Source organism: Dendrobates tinctorius, unplaced genomic scaffold (assembly GCF_039654945.1).
Source record: "Dendrobates tinctorius isolate UK_male_01 unplaced genomic scaffold, ASM3965494v1 ptg000297l, whole genome shotgun sequence".
Classification (NCBI taxonomy): Eukaryota; Metazoa; Chordata; class Amphibia; order Anura; family Dendrobatidae; genus Dendrobates; species Dendrobates tinctorius.
In genome coordinates this window covers 3,152,886-3,169,711 of record NW_027361964.1, presented here as the reverse complement: position 1 = coordinate 3,169,711, position 16,826 = coordinate 3,152,886, and positions in this window count along the sequence as shown.

Here is a 16,826-nt window from a genome sequence, read left to right as displayed (position 1 = left end):
ACCCACAGACCTACAGCCGTGGCACCAGGTACTGGGGTAATTCAGAGGGTGAAGGCGCCCAATGCTCCCCGGCCCTGGCACCAGACAGTACTGTAATCCAGAGGGTGAAAGCGTCCACAGACCTACAGCCCTCGCACCAGGCACTGGGGTAATTCAGAGGGTGAAGGCACCCAACGCGCCCCGGCCATGGCACCAGACACTGGGGTAATTCAGAGGGTGAAGGCACCCAACGCGCCCCAGCCCTGGCACCAGACACTGGGGTAATTCAGAGGGTGAAGGTGCCCAAGGCATTCAGGCCCTGGCAGTAGGCACTGGGGTAATTCAGAGGATGAAGGCACCCACCTTGCCCCGGCACCAGACACTGTGGTAATTTAGAAGTTGAAGGTACCCACCACACCCCGGCCCAGGCACCAGACACTGGGATAATTAAGAGGGTGAAGGTACCCACCGCACCCCGGCCCTGGCACCAGACACTGGGGTAATTAAGATGGTGAAAGTGTGGCGCCCCTGAGGCTCAGTCGCCACAGAGGTACTGCACCTTCTCCTAAGGTGTAGTGCCCCCCCCGCCTAGGTAAGTTGGGAACTCCTTTCCACACTCCAACATCTGCATCCCACACACAGGATAGTTCAGTAGGTCCGCCTAGCAGCTTCAGGCTGGGGGTAGCAGAGCACCCTTCGTGGAACCCTGCTTCATAACATGAGATGTGCTGGGAGGTGGGTGGAGTTAGTATAAAAGAGAGGGAAAGTGGAGAATTGTAGGTCAGTCTGACGTGAGGTCTGGCGAGAGGAGATCAGTTCTGAAGTTAGTTTCGAGTTCAGTTTGAGTTCAGTTTAGAAAGAGTGCTGCAGCTGCCTCAGTGATCTGAGCCAGCTGGCACGGGAAAGAGAAGAGAAGGAGAAAGACGTAGACCTGCAACCTAAGCTTCCATAAGAGAGAGAAGGAACAGCGCGGAACGAAGGAGTAGGAGAACAGAGAGGAGTTGTGGGTTGGAAGAGGAACCCTGCCTATAGGTTCTCAGCGCAAGGCCGGGGCCCGGTCCCCGAGGTTGTATGGAAACTTATGGCTCTGCAGCAGACACCGGTGGAGTAGTTGGCTGTAAATGCACTACTCCCATCTAAGACTTGGGACACAACAGCAACTGGATAGAGAGCCAGGACTTCTGAGAAGGGAGTCCCCGATAGAGGCTACAGCTGTCTGTCATACAAGTAAGGTTCTAGGAACATCTGACAGGAGGAATTCCAGAGAACTACGGTACTGGAGTTCTTGACACTAAAAGGCACAATAGAGGAGTTGTTCAGGAAAGGTACATGTTGGCAGAGTGTTGGAGAGGAGAATCCTGACTTGCCCGGGAGGTTGATTGAGTCTCTACCCCGGAGGACATGGCACGGAGGCAGGCACCAGTGGGTACCACGAACTGTGAGTAAAGCGTTGAAACTACAAGCCCTGGTGTCCTCCATTCATTCGTCGCTAACACCTCCAGCACCGTTACATCTGGGTAACAGAATCTATAACATTCTGCGCCTCTCCTCGTCCATTGCACCTACACTGCCCTGGGACTACAGCTCCACCTGTGGGGAGCTATACCATCTTTGCTGCACCACACCATCAGTCCCAGCGGATCTGCATGCAGCGTTGGCTTACCATCTCCCTTGCCAAACACAACGGGTGGCGTCACAAACTATTCAAATAAACTTTAACACCATTAACATCACCGCCATTGATATTGGGCGCCCAGGGCCACGGACCGGGTCACTGCTGCTGTGACACATTCCCCCCTGACACCGGCCCGGTACCGGGTACCCCGCTGTGAGGCTGTGAGGGCGACCCAAAAGCACCCACCGCGCCCCAGCCCTGGCACCAAGCACTGAGATAGTCCACAGGGTGAAAGTGCCCACAGAGCTCCAGCCCAGGCACCAGACACTGGGGTAATTCAGAGGGTGAAGGCACCCAATGCTCCTCGGCCCTGGCACCAGGCACTGGGGTAATTCAGAGGGTGAAGGTGCCCAAGGCATTCAGGCCCTGGCAGCAGGCACTGGGGTAATTCAGAGGATGAAGGCACCCACCTTGCCCCGAAACCAGACACTGGGGTAATTTAGAAGTTGAAGGTACCCACTGCACCCCGGCCCTGGCACCAGACACTGGGGTAATTAAGAGGGTGAAGGTACCCACCGCACCCCAGCCCTGGCACCAGACACTGGGGTAATTCAGATGGTGAAAGCGCCCACCGCGCCCCGGCCCTGGCACCAAGCACTGGGGTAGTCCACAGGGTGAAAGTGCCCACAGAGCTATGGCCCAGGCACCAGACACTGAGCTAATTCAGAGGGTGAAGGTGCCCAAGGCATTCAGGCCTTGGCACAGGCACTGGGGTAATTCAGAGGGTGAAGGCACCCACCATGCCCCGGCCCTGGCACCATACACTGGGATAATTCTGAGGGTGAAGGTGCCCAACATGCCCTGGCACCAGGCCCTGGGGAAATTCAGAATGTGAAGGTACCAAACACACCCCGGTCCTGGCGCCAGGCATTACTGTAATCCAGAAGGTGAAGGCACCAAACCCACCCTGGCACCAGGCATTACTGTAATCCAGAAGGTGAAGGCATCCTATGCACCCTGGCCCTAGCACCAGGCACTGGGGTAATTCAAAGGGTGAAGGCACCCAACCGCTTCGGCCCTGGCACCAGGCACTGGGGTAATTCAGAAGATGAAGGTGCCTTATGCACCCTGGCCCTGGCAACAGATACTACTGTAATCCAGAAGGTGAAGGCACCCAACGCATCCTAGCACCTGGCTCTACTGTAATCCAGAAGGTGAAGGAGCCCAACCCACCCTGGCACAAGGCATTTATCAGGCTCCTGACAGCGCCGGCGTGCAGCCTCCGCTGAGCAGGGACTCACCCGCACTGTAGGGAACCCGGGGACAGGAATAGCCGGAAAGTACAGATGCACAGGACCTGAACGCTGAAGCTTTAGCAAGCAGGCACAGGACCTACGGTTATGTGACAGCAAGGGGGTGGGGCTTAGCATCCTGCTCTCAGAGATGGTAGAAAACTCAGATTCAGGCAAAACGGAGGTCATACACAGTCCGGGCAAACGAGGTACAAAATCGTGAGTCAGAGAATAGTCAGGCGTAGCAGAGGGTCACACATGGGATGGAGGCAGAAGTACCAGAGGTGCGATCACAGGGAGGTCAGGACACGGGTCATACACGGGACGGACACACGAGTACAAAATCAGAATCCAAGAGACATAAACCGAGGCCAAACCAGATCATACACCAAACAATCGTACCAGGACAGGCGAGAGCACAAACGGAGCAGGGTCGGGCACACTCAAACTAGGAGTATAAACAACAGGGGAGGGTCCTCACCTGAAGCTATAAAAACCCTCCCCAGACCCAGAAGGAGGCTCTACCAATTAACCCCTACACCGCCTGCCCAGCATTCTGAATAAACCATGACAACATTACGGTAATCCAGAAGGTGAAGGCGTCCAATGCACCCCGGCCCTAGCACCAGGCCCTGGGGTAATTCAGAATGTGAAGGTGCCGAACACACCCTGGTCCTGGCACCAGGCACTACTGTAATACAAAAGGTGAGAGCGCCAGTGCACCCTGGCACTAGGAACTATGTAATTAAGAGGGTAAAGGCACCCAACGTGCCCCGGTCCTACCACCACTCACCTGTGCAATTCAGAGAGTGAAGACACCCACCGTGCCCCGTCCCTGGCACCAAACACTGTGGTAATCCAAAGGGTGAAGGCACCCACAGTGTCCTGGCCCTGGCACCAGACACTGTGGTAATCCAGAGGGTGAATGCACCCAGCATGCCCCAGCCCTGGCACCAGACACTGTGGTAATCCATAGGGTGAAGGCATCCAAGATATCTTGGCACCAGACACTGTGCTAATTCAGAGGGTGAAGGCATCCACCACTGCTCGGCCCTGGCACCAGACGCTATGGTAATCCAGAGGGTGAATGCACCCACCATGCCCCGGCCCTGGCACCAGACACTGTGGTAAGGTAGAGGGTGAAGTTGCCCACAACACCCCGGTCCTGACACCAACCACTGGGGTAATTCAGATGGTGAAGGTACCCAACGCACTCCGACCCTGGCGCAAGACACTACTGTAATCCATAGAATGAAAACACCCACTGCAATCCGGCCCTCGCACCAGACACTGTGGTAATCCAGAGGTTGAAAGCACCCACCGTGCCCAGGCCCTGGAACAAGACACTGTGGTAATCCAAAGGGTGAAGGCACCCACCATGGCCCGTCCTTGGCACCAGACACTGTAGTAATCCAGATGGTGAAGGCACCCACCATGCCCCGGCTCCAGCAGAACACAATCTGGTAATCCAGATGGTGAAGGCACCCACCATGCTCCGGTCCTGGCAATAGACACTATGGTTATCCAGAGGATGAAGGCACCAACCGTGACCGGGTCCTGGCAACAGACATTGTGGTAATTCAAAGGGTGAAGGCACTCAACATGCCTCGGCCCTAACACCAGACACTATGGCAATCCAGAGGATGAAGGCACCCTCCATGCCCCGGCCCTGGCAACAGACACTTTGGAAAAAGAGAGGGAGAAGTCATCCACCATGACCTAGCCCTGGCAGCAGACACTGTGGTTTTAAGGCTAGGTCAGAGCGTGGGAATGTGGATCTGACCATGGCTAATGAAATCAACGAGTTCTTCAACAGATTTACCAACACATGTGCTACGTCACCAGGAATAAGGGATGGAGCTGAGGAACGGTCGGCAGCATTGACTTTGGGTGACGAACTGTCCGCCTTCACTGTCTCCCCAAGCGATGTGAGGACACAGTTTCGTAAACTAGCCTTTGGCAAAGCAGCTGAGCCTGATGGCCTCAGTCCATGTGTCCTAAAAGTGTGTGCAAACCCACTGTGTAATGTCTTTCAGCTCCTGTTTAACAGGAGCCTACAATCTCAGAGAATACCAGTGCTGTGGAAGACCACCTGCCTGGTGCCGGTCCCCAAGATCACCTTTCCAACTTCCCTACATGACTATCGTCCAGTGGCCTTAACATCGCAAGCTATGAAGTCGTTGGAGAGAATAGTACCTGCCTACTTGAGCCTGAGGGTGAGGGCCTACACTGACCCCCTGCAGTTTGCGGACCAGCAGAGATTGGGGGTGGATGATGCTGTAGTGTCTCTGCTACACACAATACATTCATTCTTGGACAATGATGGAACTGCTGTGCGCGCCATGTTCTTTGACTTCTCTAGTGCTTTCAACACCTTACAGCCGCTCTTATTACGAAATAAGTTGACTGATATGGCGGTGGATGAGGGGATGGTGAACTGGATAAGCGACTACCTGACGGACAGGCCGCAGTTTGTAAGGATGGGAGCAGCGTCGGACTGGCCCACCGGAGAACCGGTGGATTCTCCGGTGGGCCCTGGCATCTGGTGGGCCCTGGCACCTGCTGGCATACAGGGCCAGCAGTTGCCTAGGGCCCCCGCTGCTAGTGGAGCAGAAGCGGGTGACAGGAGGCAGGAGCCCCTGTCCCCGCTGCTAAAGAGAAATGAATATTCACTGCGAAGCAGTGAATCTCATTTCACAGTCTCCACCCCCAGAGGCCCCGCCCCCCACACCCCCAGAGGCCCCGCCCCCAGCCCAGTAAGCAGCTCTGCAGACTACAGCTGTAAATCAGGGCCGGCGCCGCCCTCAGTCCTCTCTGCTCCTGACTCACAGCCAGTGCGCGATGACGTCACTACATCACACACCCGCTGTGTGTCTGGCAGAGGGGGCAGCTCCTGACACTGAGGCCGGGATCAGCGTGGGAGCGAGGAGGAGAGGTGAGTATTGTGGTTTGTTTTTTTATATCTCTATCTCTCTGTCTATCTAGATATCTATCTCTATATCTATCTATCTCTATATATCTCTATATATATCTCTTTCTCTATTATCTATATCTATCTCTATTATTTATTTAACTATCTATCTGTCTCTATATCTATCTATCCATTATTTATCTCTATATTTATCTCTCTATCTATATCTGTCTCTATCTCTCTCTATATCTATCTATCTCTATATCTAATGCTATGTATCTATCGCTCTATCTCTATATTATTATTGTTATTACTATATCTCTATATTTCTATTATCTATCTCTATCTATTATCTATCTATCTATGTCTATATCTATCTATATCTATCTATCTATCTATCTATCGTTTATCTATCTATCCATTATCTATTTTCTATCTATCTCTATATCTATATTTCCATCTATATCTATCTTTATATCTATCTCTATCTATCCATTATCTACTATCTATCTCTATATCTATTTCTACATCTATCTTTCTATCTATATCTATCTAACTCTATATCTATATAGTATTGTACCCTATGAGGGGGCAGCATTATACCCTATGAGGAGGCAGTATTATACCCTATGAGGGGGCAGCATTATACCCTATGAGGGGGCAGTATTATACCCTATGAGGGGGCAGCATTATACCCTATGAGGGGGCAGCATTATACCCTATGAGGAGGCAGCATTATACCCTATGAGGGGGCAGCATTATACCCTATGAGGAGGCAGTATTATACCCTATGAGGGGACAGCATTATACCCTATGAGGAGGGCAGCATTATACCCTATGAGGGGGCAGCATTATACCCTATGAGGAGGCAGCATTATACCCTATGAGGAGGGCAGTATTATATTCTATGAGGGGGCAGCATTATACCCTATGAGGGGGCAGCATTATACCCTATGAGGAGGGCAGTATTATATTCTATGAGGGGGCAGCATTATACCCTATGAGGGGGCAGTATTATACCCTATGAGGGGGCAGCATTATACCCTATGAGGAGGCAGTATTATACCCTATGAGGGGACAGCATTATACCCTATGAGGAGGGCAGCATTATTCCCTATGAGGGGGCAGTATTATACCCTATGAGGGGGCAGCATTATACCCTATGAGGGGGGCAGTATTATACCCTATGAGGGGGCAGCATTATACCCTATGAGGGGGGCAGTATTATACCCTATGAGGGGGCAGCATTATACCCTATGAGAAGGGCAGCATTATACCCTATGAGGGGGGCAGCTTTATACCCTATGAGGGGGGCAGCATTATACCCTATGAGGGGGGCAGTATTATACCCTATGAGGGGGCAGCATTATACCCTATGAGAAGGGCAGCATTATACCCTATGAGGAGGGCAGCATTATACCCTATGAGGAGGCAGCATTATACCCTATGAGGAGGCAGCATTATACCCTATGAGGAGACAGCATTATACCCTATGAGGGGGCAGCATTATACCCTATGAGGAGGGCAGTATTATATTCTATGAGGGGGCAGCATTATACCCTATGAGGGGGGCAGCATTATACCCTATGAGGAGGCAGCATTATACCCTATGAGGGGGCAGTATTATACCCTATGAGGGGGGCAGCATTATACCCTATGAGGGGGCAGCATTATACCCTATGAGGAGGCAGCATTATACCCTATGAGGGGGGCAGTATTATACCCTATGAGGAGGCAGCATTATACCCTATGAGGGGGGCAGCATTATACCCTATGAGGGGATGCATTATTCCCTATGAGGGGGCAGCATTATTCCCTATGAGGAGGCAGCATTATACCCTATGAGGGGGCAGTATTATACCCTATGAGGAGGCAGCATTATACCCTATGAGGGGGCAGTATTATACCCTATGAGGGGGCAGCATTATACCCTATGAGGGGGCAGCATTATACCCTATGAGGGGGCAGTATTATACCCTATGAGGAGGGCAGCATTATACCCTATGAGGGGGCAGTATTATACCCTATGAGGGGGCAGCATTATACCCTATGAGGGGGCAGTATTATACCCTATGAGGGGGCAGCATTATACCCTATGAGGGGGGCAGTATTACACCCTATGAGGAGGGCAGCATTATACCCTATGAGGGGGCAGTATTATACCCTATGAGGGGGCAGCATTATACCCTATGAGGGGGCAGTATTATACCCTATGAGGAGTGCAGCATTATACCCTATGAGGGGTGCATTATACCCTATGAGGGGGCAGCATTATTCCCTATGAGGGGGGCAGTATTATACCCTATGAGGAGGCAGCATTATACCCTATGAGGAGGCAGCATTATACCCTATGAGGAGGCAGCATTATACCCTATGAGGGGGCAGTATTATACCCTATGAGGGGGCAGCATTATACCCTATGAGGGGGCAGTATTATACCCTATGAGGAGGGCAGCATTATACCCTATAAGGGGGCAGTATTATACCCTATGAGGGGGGAACATTATTCCCTATGAGGGGGGCAGTATTATACCCTATGAGGGGGCAGCATTATACCCTATGAGGAGGGCAGCATTATACCCTATGAGGGGGCAGTATTATACCCTATGAGGAGGCAGCATTATACCCTATGAGGAGGCAGCATTATACCCTATGAGGGGGCAGTATTATACCCTATGAGGGGGCAGCATTATACCCTATGAGGAGGCAGCATTATACCCTATGAGGAGGCAGCATTATACCCTATGAGGGGGGCAGTATTATACCCTATGAGGGGGGCAGTATTATACCCTATGAGGGGGCAGTATTATACCCTATGAGGGGGCAGTATTATACCCTATGAGGGGGCAGCATTATACCCTATGAGGAGGCAGCATTATACCCTATGAGGAGGCAGCATTATACCCTATGAGGGGGGCAGCATTATACCCTATGAGGAGGGCAGCATTATACCCTATGAGGGGGCAGTATTATACCCTATGAGGAGTGCAGCATTATACCCTATGAGGGGGCAGTATTATACTCTATGAGGAGGGCAGCATTATACCCTATGAGGGGGCAGTATTATACCCTATGAGGGGGCAGCATTACACCCTATGAGGGGGTGCATTATTCCCTATGAGGGGGGCAGTATTATACCCTATGAGGGGGCAGCATTATACCCTATGAGGGGGGCAGCATTATACCCTATGAGGGGGGCTGTATTATACCCTATGAGGGGGGCAGCATTATACCCTATGAGGGGGCAGCATTATACCCTATGAGGAGGGCAGCATTATACCCTATGAGGGGGAAGTATTATACCCTATGAGGGGGCAGCATTATACCCTATGAGGAGGCAGCATTATACCCTATGAGGAGGCAGCATTATACCCTATGAGGGGGGCAGCATTATACCCTATGAGGGGGTGCATTATACCCTATGAGGAGGCAGCATTATTCCATATGAGGGGGTGCATTATTCCCTATGAGGGGGGCAGTATTATACCCTATGAGGGGGCAGCATTATACCCTATGAGGAAGCAGCATTATACCCTATGAGGAGGGCAGCATTATACCCTATGAGGGGGCAGCATTATACCCTATGAGGGGGGCTGCATTATACCCTATGAGGAGGCAGCATTATACCCTATGAGGAGGCAGTATTATACCCTATGAGGGGGCAGCATTATACCCTATGAGGGGGCAGCATTATTCCCTATGAGGAGGCAGCATTATACCCTATGAGGAGGCAGCATTATACCCTATGAGGGGGCAGCATTATTCCCTATGAGGAGGCAGCATTATACCCTATGAGGAGGCAGCATTATACCCTATGAGGGGGGCAGCATTATACCCTATGAGGGGGCAGCATTATACCCTATGAGGGGGGCAGTATTATACCCTATGAGGAGGCAGCATTATACCCTATGAGGAGGCAGCATTATACCCTATGAGGAGGCAGCATTATACCCTATGAGGAGGCAGCATTATACCCTATGAGGGGGCAGCATTATACCCTATGAGGGGGCAGCATTATACCCTATGAGGGGGCAGCATTATACCCTATGAGGGGGGCAGTATTATACCCTATGAGGAGGGCAGCATTATACCCTATGAGGAGGCAGCATTATACCCTATGAGGAGGCAGCATTATTCCCTATGAGGAGGCAGCATTATACCCTATGAGGGGGCAGCATTATACCCTATGAGGAGGCAGCATTATACCCTATGAGGGGGCAGTATTATACCCTATGAGGAGGCAGCATTATACCCTATGAGGGGGCAGCATTATACCCTATGAGGAGGCAGCATTATACCCTATGAGGGGGCAGCATTATACCCTATGAGGAGGCAGCATTATACCCTATGAGGGGGCAGCATTATACCCTATGAGGGGGCAGCATTATACCCTATGAGGGGGTGCATTATACCCTATGAGGGGGTGCATTATTCCCTATGAGGAGGCAGCATTATACCCTATGAGGGGGCAGCATTATACCCTATGAGGGGGAAGTATTATACCCTATGAGGGGGGCAGTATTATACCCTATGAGGGGGCAGCATTATACCCTATGAGGAGGCAGCATTATACCCTATGAGGAGGCAGCATTATTCCCTATGAGGAGGCAGCATTATACCCTATGAGGGGGGCAGCATTATACCCTATGAGGAGGCAGCATTATACCCTATGAGGGGGGCAGCATTATACCCTATGAGGGGGGCAGCATTATACCCTATGAGGGGGTGCATTATACCCTATGAGGGGGTGCATTATACCCTATGAGGGGGTGCATTATACCCTATGAGGGGGGCAGCATTATACCCTATGAGGAGGCAGCATTATACCCTATGAGGGGGCAGCATTATACCCTATGAGGAGGCAGCATTATACCCTATGAGGGGGGCAGCATTATACCCTATGAGGAGGCAGCATTATACCCTATGAGGGGGGCAGCATTATACCCTATGAGGAGGCAGCATTATACCCTATGAGGGGGCAGTATTATACCCTATGAGGGGGCAGCATTATACCCTATGAGGAGGCAGCATTATACCCTATGAGGGGGGCAGCATTATACCCTATGAGGAGGCAGCATTATACCCTATGAGGGGGCAGTATTATACCCTATGAGGAGGCAGCATTATACCCTATGAGGGGGCAGTATTATACCCTATGAGGGGGCAGCATTATACCCTATGAGGAGGCAGCATTATACCCTATGAGGGGGCAGCATTATACCCTATGAGGGGCAGCATTATACCCTATGAGGAGGCAGCATTATACCCTATGAGGGGGCAGCATTATACCCTATGAGGGGGGCAATATTATACCCTATGAGGAGGCAGCATTATTCCCTATGAGGAGGCAGCATTATACCCTATGAGGAGGCAGCATTATACCCTATGAGGAGACAGCATTATACCCTATGAGGAGGGCAGCATTATACCCTATGAGGGGGCAGCATTATACCCTATGAGGGGGGCAGTATTATACCCTATGAGGGGGGCAGCATTATACCCTATGAGGAGGCAGCATTATACCCTATGAGGGGGCAGCATTATACCCTATGAGGAGGCAGCATTATACCCTATGAGGAGGCAGCATTATACCCTATGACGGGGTGCATTATACCCTATGAGGAGGCAGCATTATACCCTATGAGGAGGGCAGCATTATACCCTATGAGGAGGCAGCATTATACCCTATGAGGAGGCAGCATTATACCCTATGAGGAGGGCAGCATTATTCCCTATGAGGAGGCAGCATTATACCCTATGAGGAGGCAGCATTATACCCTATGAGGAGGCAGCATTATACCCTATGAGGGGGCAGCATTATACCCTATGAGGGGGGCAGCATTATTCGCTATGAGGGGGCAGTATTATTCCCTATGAGGAGGCAGCATTATACCCTATGAGGGGGCAGCATTATACCCTATGAGGAGGCAGCATTATACCCTATGAGGAGGCAGCATTATACCCTATGAGGGGGCAGCATTATACCCTATGAGGGGGCAGCATTATACCCTATGAGGAGGCAGCATTATACCCTATGAGGAGGCAGCATTATACCCTATGAGGAGGCAGCATTATACCCTATGAGGGGGAAGCATTATACCCTATGAGGAGGCAGCATTATACCCTATGAGGAGGCAGCATTATACCCTATGAGGGGGGCAGTATTATACCCTATGAGGGGGGCAGCATTATTCGCTATGAGGGGGCAGTATTATTCCCTATGAGGAGGCAGCATTATACCCTATGAGGGGGCAGCATTATACCCTATGAGGAGGCAGCATTATACCCTATGAGGGGGCAGCATTATACCCTATGAGGGGGGCAGCATTATACCCTATGAGGGGGGCAGCATTATTCGCTATGAGGGGGCAGTATTATTCCCTATGAGGAGGCAGCATTATACCCTATGAGGGGGCAGCATTATACCCTATGAGGAGGCAGCATTATACCCTATGAGGGGGCAGCATTATACCCTATGAGGAGGCAGCATTATACCCTATGAGGAGGCAGCATTATACCCTATGAGGGGGGCAGTATTATACCCTATGAGGAGGGTAGTATTATACCCTATGAGGAGGCAGCATTATACCCTATGAGGGGGCAGCATTATACCCTATGAGGAGGCAGCATTATACCCTATGAGGAGGCAGCATTATACCCTATGAGGGGGCAGTATTATACCCTATGAGGAGGGCAGCATTATACCCTATGAGGAGGCAGCATTATACCCTATGAGGGGGCAGCATTATACCCTATGAGGAGGCAGCATTATACCCTATGAGGGGGGCAGTATTATACCCTATGAGGGGGCAGTATTATACCCTATGAGGGGGCAGCATTATACCCTATGAGGGGGCAGCATTATACCCTATGAGGGGGCAGCATTATACCCTATGAGGAGGCAGCATTATACCCTATGAGGGGGCAGCATTATACCCTATGAGGGGGGCAGCATTATTCGCTATGAGGGGGCAGTATTATTCCCTATAAGGAGGCAGCATTATACCCTATGAGGGGGCAGCATTATACCCTATGAGGGGGCAGCATTATACCCTATGAGGGGGCAGCATTATACCCTATGAGGGGGGCAGCATTATTCGCTATGAGGGGGCAGTATTATTCCCTATGAGGAGGCAGCATTATACCCTATGAGGGGGGCAGCATTATACCCTATGAGGGGGCAGCATTATACCCTATGAGGGGGCAGCATTATACCCTATGAGGGGGCAGCATTATACCCTATGAGGGGGGCAGTATTATACCCTATGAGGAGGCAGCATTATACCCTATGAGGAGGCAGCATTATACACTATGAGGAGGCAGCATTATACCCTATGAGGGGGCAGCATTATACCCTATGAGGGGGCAGCATTATACCCTATGAGGGGGCAGCATTATACCCTATGAGGGGGGCAGTATTATACCCTATGAGGGGGCAGCATTATACCCTATGAGGGGGCAGCATTATACCCTATGAGGGGGGCAGCATTATACCCTATGAGGAGGCAGCATTATACCCTATGAGGAGGCAGCATTATACCCTATGAGGAGGGCAGTATTATACCCTATGAGGGGGCAGCATTATTCCCTATGAGGAGGCAGCATTATACCCTATGAGGAGGCAGCATTATACCCTATGAGGGGGCAGTATTATACCCTATGAGGGGGCAGCATTATACCCTATGAGGGGGGCAGTATTATACCCTATGAGGAGGCAGTATTATACCCTATGAGGGGGGCAGCATTATACCCTATGAGGGGGGCAGTATTATACCCTATGAGGAGGCAGCATTATACCCTATGAGGGGGCAGCATTATACCCTATGAGGGGGGCACCATTATACCCTATGAGGAGGCAGCATTATACCCTATGAGGAGGCAGCATTATACCCTATGAGGAGGCAGCATTATACCCTATGAGGGGGGCAGTATTATACCCTATGAGGGGGCAGCATTATTCCCTATGAGGAGGCAGCATTATACCCTATGAGGAGGCAGCATTATACCCTATGAGGGGGCAGTATTATACCCTATGAGGGGGCAGCATTATACCCTATGAGGGGGGCAGTATTATACCCTATGAGGGGGCAGCATTATACCCTATGTGGGGGGCAGTATTATACCCTATGAGGAGGCAGCATTATACCCTATGAGGAGGCAGCATTATACCCTATGAGGAGGCAGCATTATACCCTATGAGGGGGGCAGTATTATACCCTATGAGGGGGGCAGTATTATACCCTATGAGGAGGCAGCATTATACCCTATGAGGAGGCAGCATTATACCCTATGAGGGGGCAGCATTATACCCTATGAGGGGGCAGCATTATACCCTATGAGGAGGCAGCATTATACCCTATGAGGAGGCAGCATTATACCCTATGAGGAGGCAGCATTATTCCCTATGAGGAGGCAGCATTATTCCCTATGAGGGGGCAGCATTATACCCTATGAGGGGGCAGCATTATACCCTATGAGGGAGGCAGCATTATACCCTATGAGGGGGGCAGCATTATACCCTATGAGGAGGCAGCATTATACCCTATGAGGGGGCAGCATTATACCCTATGAGGAGGGCAGCATTATACCCTATGAGGGGGCAGCATTATACCCTATGAGGGGGGCAGCATTATACCCTATGAGGAGGCAGCATTATACCCTATGAGGAGGGCAGCATTATACCCTATGAGGGGGGCAGCATTATACCCTATGAGGGGGGCAGCATTATACCCTATGAGGGGGCAGCATTATACCCTATGAGGAGGCAGCATTATACCCTATGAGGGGGCAGCATTATACCCTATGAGGGGGCAGCATTATACCCTATGAGGAGGCAGCATTATACCCTATGAGGAGGCAGCATTATTCCCTATGAGGAGGCAGCATTATACCCTATGAGGGGGCAGCATTATACCCTATGAGGGGGCAGCATTATACCCTATGAGGAGGGCAGCATTATACCCTATGAGGGGGCAGCAGTATACCCTATGAGGGGGGCAGCATTATACCCTATGAGGAGGCAGCATTATACCCTATGAAGAGGCAGCATTATACCCTATGAGGGGGGCAGCATTATACCCTATGAGGGGGCAGCATTATACCCTATGAGGAGGCAGCATTATACCCTATGAGGGAGGCAGCATTATACCCTATGAGGGGGGCAGCATTATACCCTATGAGGAGGCAGCATTATACCCTATGAGGGGGCAGCATTATACCCTATGAGGGGGGCAGCATTATACCCTTTGAGGGGGCAGCATTATACCCTATGAGGAGGCAGCATTATACCCTATGAGGGGGCAGCATTATACCCTATGAGGGGGCAGCATTATACCCTATGAGGGGGGCAGTATTATACCCTATGAGGAGGCAGCATTATACCCTATGAGGAGGCAGCATTATACCCTATGAGGGGGCAGCATTATACCCTATGAGGGGGCAGCATTATACCCTATGAGGAGGCAGCATTATACCCTATGAGGAGGCAGCATTATACCCTATGAGGAGGCAGCATTATTCCCTATGAGGGGGCAGCATTATACCCTATGAGGGGGCAGCATTATACCCTATGAGGGGGCAGCATTATACCCTATGAGGAGGGCAGCATTATACCCTATGAGGGGGCAGCATTATACCCTATGAGGGGGGCAGCATTATACCCTATGAGGAGGCAGCATTATACCCTATGAAGAGGCAGCATTATACCCTATGAGGGGGGCAGCATTATACCCTATGAGGGGGCAGCATTATACTCTATGAGGAGGCAGCATTATACCCTATGAGGGAGGCAGCATTATACCCTATGAGGGGGGCAGCATTATACCCTATGAGGAGGCAGCATTATACCCTATGAGGGGGCAGCATTATACCCTATGAGGGGGGCAGCATTATACCCTTTGAGGGGGCAGCATTATACCCTATGAGGAGGCAGCATTATACCCTATGAGGGGGCAGCATTATACCCTATGAGGAGGCAGCATTATACCCTATGAGGAGGCAGCATTATACCCTATGAGGGGGCAGCATTATACCCTATGAGGAGGCAGCATTATACCCTATGAGGAGGCAGCATTATTCCCTATGAGGGGGCAGCATTATACCCTATGAGGGGGCAGCATTATACCCTATGAGGGGGCAGTATTATACCCTATGAGAGGGCTATATTCTATGAGATGGCTGCATTATATTCTATGAGGGGGCTGCTTTATATTCTATGAGGGAGGCTACCCCAACTCCTGCTACATAATTAAGATTTGTACTACTTTATATTATACCCTGATATTAGCGTGTTTACCGCACAATTGGTGGTTTTGTATTTCTTTCTATGTAGCTACATAGTGGGCCCCAAGAATAATTTTCTCTGGTGGGCCCAAGGTGCTCCAGTCCGACGCTGGATGGGAGAGGTGGTATCTGGCAGTGTACGGAGCAGTGTGGGAGCCCCTCAGGGTACAGTGCTGTCGCCCTTCCTCTTCACATTGTATGCAGCTGACTTTCAGTATAAATCCGATCTCTGTCACCTCCAAAAATTCTCAGATGACTCAGTGATTGTAGGGGGCATTGTGGGGGATCGGGGTGAGGAGGAATATAGAAGGGTGGTTTCTGACTTTGTAGATTGGTGCCAGACTAAGGGTACCGTTACACTTAGCGATGCACCAGCGATCCCGACAACGATATGGATCGCTGGTGAATCGCTAAGTGGTCGCTAGTGAGCTGCCACACAGGCAGATCTCACCAGCGACATAGCAGGGGTCGGGGTCGCTACTTACCTGTCAGACGCGGCGATCCTGACGTCCTCCCGCCCGCGTCCACACGTCGCTCGTCTCTCCACAGGAAGCCCAGCAGGAAGCTGACGACGAGAAACGGTCCAGGACGTTCTCGCGCGATCAGCGATGAGCAGCGGGGGAGCCGGTCGGAGGTAAGTATCACATGTAGCGATATCGCTGCTACGTCACAAAACCAGTGTAACGGGCCCTTAACAGCCTAGAACTAAATGTAAAGAAAACCAAGGAGATGGTGATGAGTTATAGAA